Genomic DNA, 7,648 nt, shown 5'->3' on the forward strand with positions numbered 1-7,648 from the left:
AAAAATAAAAACAAAATAAGGGAAAAATAGAATGAAGTTACCAATGGAAGAATTTCCACCAGTTATGCTTTGCTCCAAAAAGATTGCCTCTGAGTATTCCCACCTGTCACACAGGTGACCCAGGTTCGATCCCCAGCAGTGGTGCCAAAATTGCTCGCTCACTCCCAAGTGTAGGAGATCATAGCAATATAATTCTCGGAGTACCGAGGTTGAACCACAAGGAGCGGGGTAAATTCAAAGACAATGTAATTAAAAAAAAAAACTTTTGGAGAAAATGAAGAATTATTTTTGCTTGGTAATTGTAAATAGGAATAACAGTGATAACTGATTTAAGTCAATAATGTAAATACTAGGGCATCGAGATGTTTCCCTATATCGATATGAAATTCTTTATGATCTAAGAAATTATATATTTCATAATTGATTTTTCTTATACAATTAAATACTTATGATTCGGTTAAACTAATACAATTCAAGAATGCATGATAATCTAGATTAATAATGTGGTTAGAAAAGTTTTCAGAAAAAACTCATTCACTGTAAAGCCTGATTTCTATTTGAAACTATTAGAAATTCATCTAAACAATAAGAAAAACACGATTGAACTTATTGAAAGTATGAAAGAACTAATACATCAAAAGAAATCTAATTGAACAATCAAATATGTTGTTGATAAAATCCTAGAAAGAATCACATTGAATATTCATACCGTATAGAAGAAACATAACCCCTGGCCCTAGCAAAGAGTTTACGCTGCCATTAGAGAAAGGAAAATACAAGGTTTTCTCTGCCAAATTCTTTCTAGACAACCTCCCTTCAAAACCCTAACGTTAAAGTGTCCAAAGAAAATAAAACTTTTACTATTTTGATTTTCGTCTAGATTTATAGCAGTAATTTGTGAGTTAATTTCAGCCTTCAAAAATTGTGAATTTCGAAAAACTCAAAACTGAAAAGTTGTAGATATTTAAGTCACGATTCCAACCCATTTGGCCTTGTGTCAATTGGAGTTTTGAGGAGAGATATATGCCCAAAATACTGATCAGTGCTCAAATCTGATTTTTCCTTTTCAGATTCTACCTCTTTGATTTCTTTCCTTATTTGAAGCTTCCAAACATGGTAAACGACCCAAGTACTCTAGCTGCACCTCCTTAGACATTTAAGCATGGCCCTTTAGCTTTTCTCACAAAAAAAAAAAAAAAAAAGCATGGCCCTTTAGCTCCACTTTAAGTCTAGTTTGGCTTTCATTCTCTCACAAACTCCTGTATACCCATTTTTTTTTAACATGATTACCTGAAAGTAAAGAATTACACGCAATGAATGACATCTTATTCAAGAAATTATGTAAAGATAAATAATAGGGATTAATGCAAATCATGGCTTAATTATACAAATTAAGTATAGTAACAAGGAGATAACGCCCACATAAATATATAACAAGTATACATTTTAAAGGGGTATACAAACGCTATTGCAAAGATAACGCTATTGCAGCAAATAACACCCACCTCATAGACATCATTAAAGTGAAGTATTATGATCATAAGCTTTCTTATTATAAGGTATGGGATGCGAAACAAAAAGCTATTGCAAAGATATTCAGGGACTGAGAAGAGTCTTACCAAATGTTGAGAAAGTTGTTGTTGGCATACTTGGATCAAGATCCGGGCACCCAGTACTTCTATCACACCATACCCAAGAGCGTGTTTGGTGATACTTTATTGCGCTATGTATTTTGGGCTTTTGCTCCATGTATTGATGGATTCAGACATTGTAAGCTAGCAATCAATATTGATGGGACCCATTTGTAAGGTAAATATTGAGGAGTGTTGTTAAGTTCAATGGCAATCGATGCCAACAACAAGGTTTTTCCTCTTGCCTTTGCCGTTGTGAACAAAGAGTCAGGGCCTAGTTAGGGGGGTTTTAAAAATGTCTCAGGGTTTCATTGTGGGATGTGATAACAAATAAGGACATTTGCATAATTTCTTACTGATATGTGGGTATTCAAAATGCAATTGCAACCTAGCCCAAAGATGATGATGGATGAATACGAGTATTTCATAGATATTGCCTTCAACATGTTGATAGCAACTTCAACATGCATTTTTAAGACCCCAATTTAAAGTCATTGGCCTTGAAAGCGAGGTATGCTACTCTGGAAGCTAAATTTGAGTTGTATATGCAATCTATCAAGGAAGCCGAGATTCAGACCCTTAGGAAGAAAGTGACAATCAGAATGAAGAAAGGCGACCCCGAACCCTATACGCCATACACATATCTAATGAAAGAGGATCTAGACATGTGGACCCAGCTACATAATGGTGGATACCATTATAGGGCTATGATAACCAATATCTCAGAGTACTTTAATGGAGTACTCAAAGGTGCCCATAGCCTACCCATTGCTACAATGGTTGAGTTCATTTGGAGCAAACTTGTCGCATATTTTCATGATCGACACAAAGAAATTACTCATGATCTCTCCGTGGGCAAGGTGTGGAGTAAATACGCCTTGTCAATCTATGCCGCAAATCTGCAAAGATCTGCAGGACACCAAGTAAGGGAATTTAATCATAAGTATGGTATATATCAAGTAATTACCCCATACGACATCTATAGCACTGGAGGGAGACACCATAGTCATGAAATAAACATATTGGCCAGAACATGTGGTTGTGGAAAGTGGCAAAATTGAAAGATCCCTTGTTCACACGCAATTAAAGTTCTTTTGTTCCTAATGTAAGATCCGACTAACTATATTAACCCATGTTATAGTTTGGACAACGTCATTAGCACCTACTCACATCCATTTGTGGTGCCGAAATCAGAGTCATTGTGAAGGGATGTGAATAGTCCAAAGTAGGTGCCCAAATCTGTTGGGCCAAAAGTCAACCTATGAAGTCTAGGCTACGGAATGAGATGGATAGGGTCCGGCAAGAACCGGGAAGCCAAAGGCAAGATTCTAACTTGAGGGAGATTCAACAGAAGCAGAGCTGTGGACTATGTCATCAACAAGGGCATAACTATAGAAGATGTCTAATTTCCCGTAGGGCTTCAACAAGCAGTAATGATCCAAACTAGGTAAGTGATGCTTTTATATAAAATGCCAGGATTGTATCAATTAGCCAAGTTGCGTAGATTAGTACCTTTGTTTTGGCTTTTGGTATCTAACAACAATATTTCAATTTTTGTCAGGCATGCAAATACTCGATTTTGGAATGGCATTGTAGATGTAAATTGTGGTTCTCTTTATTGTGTATTCGGACTTACTACTACGTTGTATTGGTACAATTATTATTTTGTTTATCGCTGAATGCACTTGTAATCGAATTATTCTATATCCAATGTACCTATTTCTAGATTGTGCATCTTTGTCACTGCAGGAAAAACAATTCATGGTTTTAGTCTTGAACTCTATTTATCTCTCTTAGTATAGCTTCTTAGTTTCCCTTTGTGGAAAAAAAAAAAACGTTGCTTTTGCTAGGTTAAACTAGTTTTTTGCATGTAGAAAAGGCTATTTCTCTTGTTGTGCTGTGTTTGCTCTGTTTCTGCATGTAATTAGGGTGTTTTTGCTTGTTTGCACAGCTGGGTGTTACTCTATTTCTATGTTTGGTTTTTCTGCATGATTGAAAACAAATAAATAAATAAAAATAAAAAACCTAGTGAAACTTGAGTTTGTAGGCCTCGAGTTACTCTGTTTTTCTACCCAGTGAAACTCGAGTATGTAGGCTTCAAGTTACTTTGTTTTTCTTCTGGGCTCTTTGCCTGAAAACGAATTGTGGAAACTCGAGTACTAAACATACAACTCGAGTTTGTAGGGCTCGAGTTCTAAAAGAACAGAACTCAATTTTTTTTTTTTTTTTTTTTTTTTTTTTGATCCTGGCATAATCAGACCCTTAACTGTGATAAACCTGCTGATATTCTCTTAGGTTGCCAATGAACCATGAATTCACTCACTACCATGAAATAGATGATGATTGTGTCAACAAGAAAATTACTAACGAAGAAATCAATAAATTTAAATCAATCATGCATTAAAAAACATTATGCTATTATAGTTCAAAATAATTACCACTTTGCAAAATATCAAATAATAGCGACAAGAACAAAACAAACACCAGCAAGTAACATTAATAAACTCTCAAAGAAATACACTTTAGAAAATACATTATAGCTATACTTTTTTATTTTTTAAATCCAAATTATAGTTATTATACTCAACTTTGTGCCAAACACCAAAAAAAAAAAGCTTTGGAAATGCAACAAAGGTTTATTTATTTTTGGTACATTAGGTGAGTTTTCATTTATTTTTTATTTTTTTAGAAAACTTTAATTTTGGATTTATACTTTTTAAGTATATATGTAGTTTTATAAACTTATAGTAAGAAAACAAATAAAATATCAGCATAAAACGAATCTATAAAAGCATACAAAAATCAAGTGATAAGTTTTTTTCTATAACTCCAAACCAAAGTCTTTTGCAGAATCGGTGGGTAAAAATAGTTTCAGGGGCATAGGTGAAATGATATATTTGCTTTAGGTGACATAAAACCAGAGAGAAGTAAAAATGGCATAGAATTAATTTCGGGAGGGGAATAAATAATAATACATAGAAATAGAGAGTAAACAAACACAAAAGACAAGAAAGCAGTTTCCTTACTTTCCTGAAAAAAAAAAAATAAAGACAAGTAAACAAAGTTTTTGCTACTCTGCCAGAAATGGAGATGGACTGAAAAAAAAATACTTTCACAAATTCAGATCTAAGCAACTCATCCTGAAGCCAAATGCTTCCAACACAAAATTACAAATAACATGATAATATTGCCATAAATGCCTGTACATCTACACTATTTTTTTAATGCTCTTAAGATAGAGCAGGCAAAAAAAAAAAAAGCCCTTACAAGCACTCAAAACTTAGAACTCCTGCTGTACTCAAAACTTATCTACAAGAACTGGAGCATTGAATCTTAACTGGTTCCCAAGTCTCAGCACATGAATAGGTTCCTGATTTTTGAAGCAGCCCACAAAGCCTTATCATAATCTCCAAACTCAACCAAAAAAAGTTTTACGTTCCTCCAAGATATCTCACACTCACAGGAAGTGTATTTCTTAAAATTTCAGAAGATCAAGAATCTGTCCATTCAAACCATCCTGCACAACAGCAAAGAAGGCCTCAGTTTTTTGAGGATTTGCATTTTGCACACAAGCCAGGGAGACGTGCACTGTTGAAGTGTGTGCCCAGGAGCTTAAAAGAAGAAAAAGTTACAGAGGAGAGAGGAAGAGAGCTTAGCCGAACCGATAAAATAGAACAGAAGAGACATCTGAAGCTCCTTGCTCTTGAGACGAATGTGCAGAAATTAGAGGAGAGAATTGAGTTTGTGGTGCCCATAAGCCATTTGAAGCAGCAAGCATTTGAGGTTTTGATTTTGCTTCAGCCACGCTCTTTCTCGTTGAAATATAAGGGCAATGAGTTTGGTAACTTCAATTTTCTTTGAATGAGATTGCTGTCAGTGGGGGGCTAGAATTTGACTATGCATGTATATTATATGGGACGTAAAGAGTTCAAATCCACCCAGTATACCCATTTTCTGCAGCTTTTCCTTCAAAAAGAAGCGTGCTAGAACAGAACTTCCAAAAAACAGACACAAAGTCAAAATCACAAAGTTCTTCAACTGAAACAAAACGATGCATTTGGTTGCAAGAAAATGAGACCATGGAATAGAGACGGAAGCCGAAATCTAATTCCAAAAAATGTTTGGTTATCACATCAATACAAACTGGACTGACATTGGATTCAAATAACAGCAACTACTCCATGGTTAATCCAGGAATCTGACTTCCAAAGATTTGGAATTTCAAATAAAATCTGGTCCTAATCCTATTGCAACCAAGCGCAGCATCACTAGAATTGAAACCGAAGGCATCTGGTGTACGTAACAATTATGCTCAGAGCTCCCAGTGGCGTGACAAGCACAGCAGGAGCAAACATGTAACCAACAAAATTCGCAAGTTCACCAAAGATCACTGCCAAAATTGGGTTTTCTACCAATAAAAGATGCCAGCCAGCATGATGAAATAGCTCAAGATCTTATCATAGTAATCATCGAACTTTGTGCACTAAGGTTTTAATAATCTTCCTAATCCTCTCAAAAAAAAATTAATAATCTTCCTAATTAATAATTTTTATCAATTTCTGAAAATTTCAAAAACATTCCATAATATTAGCATTATAAAAAATACTTTAAGTAAAAGAATTCTACTTAAAAAGTTAAAATGGGATAATTTTAATTGGAATATATCAATAATTATTGATAGCATGCATAAGTTACAGACCTGAATCTTCATAGTCACGAACCATGATTTGACTTGGCCCAGATATAAATGCAATAATATGGTTATGTTGGTGCCAGCTTAATGCACAAAGCACAAATACCATGATTTGTTCCCTTCACTGCTGGATCAATCAACTCTGCCTAAAACATGGGAAAAAGTGGAAAATTAAGCAATCAAAACATTAAGTGTTCCCTTCACTAATACCATGATTTACAAATTCAAATGGGATGCTGACCCTAATACATTTTACGCTTGTGCTGTCTTGTATAGTGTCTGGTATGTGGGGGAGGGGGTATTGCATCTCCTTGGTCAAGCTCCTTGCGTTGCTGTAAAGATGAAGTTACAACCGAACAATTGATTAAATGAATTCTAATACCAACCATAACAGCAGTCACAAAATTATTCATTACATTAAATTACTTGTCATACCGTGGGGCCAGCCTTGTGTCCTACTTTGTGACCACCTGTCCCACAAGGAGGTGGTTTTGTTGTGCATTTAGGTCGACCTTGTGGGGGTGAGTGTAACCCAACTACCTACTCCTTCTTGACATGCACATCTGGTTGTTTTGCTTCACTTCCAACAACTAAAGATCCTACAACTGCCGCGGGGGGGGGGGGGGGGGGGATGGTGTAGCAAATGATATAAGTGAGGCCTATACTCATGGGATCTGTATGCAGTCCAAGAGTGGGCATGATTGACATGGAGTCAAAATGGGGTGGGTTCATGGCTAAAGTAAGGGCTATACAACTGCTAGGTGATACATGGTCTATATGACCAATGCTGTACGAGGGGGACTGGGTGTGCATGACAGGAGGGGTCTCATTGAAATCAATGCCGAGATCAAAGGATGGCGGAGTAAGTGAAAGATAAGCGGGGTCAGAAAATGTACGTGAGGTAGGTGGAGGGATCTCAGGGTGAGAAGATGCAGGAGCAATAGGTGGAAGGATCTCTAGGTCAAGAGATGCATGAGCAGTGGGTGGAGGGATCTCTAGGTCAGGAGATGCATCAGCAGTGGGTGGAGGGATATGTGGGGAAGGAGATGCATGTGGGGGTGGAAGGGGATCCAGCCTAGTGAAAACCTGATAGGGTGCAGCACGCCGACCATGGCTATGGCTGGCAGGAGTTGAGCTCGTGCTTGGTCGTCTAGTATCTTCTGACGCTTAGCCTCATTGGTATTTTGCACAAGAAGATGGGCAGTTATACGGTGAAGGCAATCCATTGCCTTAAGCACATCAGTAATCTACTTGTAATTAGGACTGCCTACTATGTAACGCATTAAAAATTGCTTATGACTTGCAATCTGCAAATAAATAAATA

The 7,648-nt window shown here is 36.5% G+C and overlaps 1 long non-coding RNA gene across 1 annotated transcript; it reads right to left on the minus strand.

Annotated features, from left to right (window-relative positions):
• Nucleotides 1-4,798: 4,798 nt before the first annotated feature.
• LOC126727109 (uncharacterized) lies at nt 4,799-6,928 on the minus strand. The gene is made up of 4 exons (XR_007656150.1): nt 6,760-6,928; nt 6,566-6,656; nt 5,294-6,470; nt 4,799-5,148 (listed from the first exon to the last, which is right to left on the minus strand). It is a non-coding gene; the product is annotated as an uncharacterized LOC126727109 (long non-coding RNA).
• Nucleotides 6,929-7,648: the final 720 nt, after the last annotated feature.

The sequence above is a fragment of the Quercus robur genome, chromosome 1 (genome assembly GCF_932294415.1).
Source record: "Quercus robur chromosome 1, dhQueRobu3.1, whole genome shotgun sequence".
In the NCBI taxonomy this organism is placed as follows: domain Eukaryota; kingdom Viridiplantae; phylum Streptophyta; class Magnoliopsida; order Fagales; family Fagaceae; genus Quercus; species Quercus robur.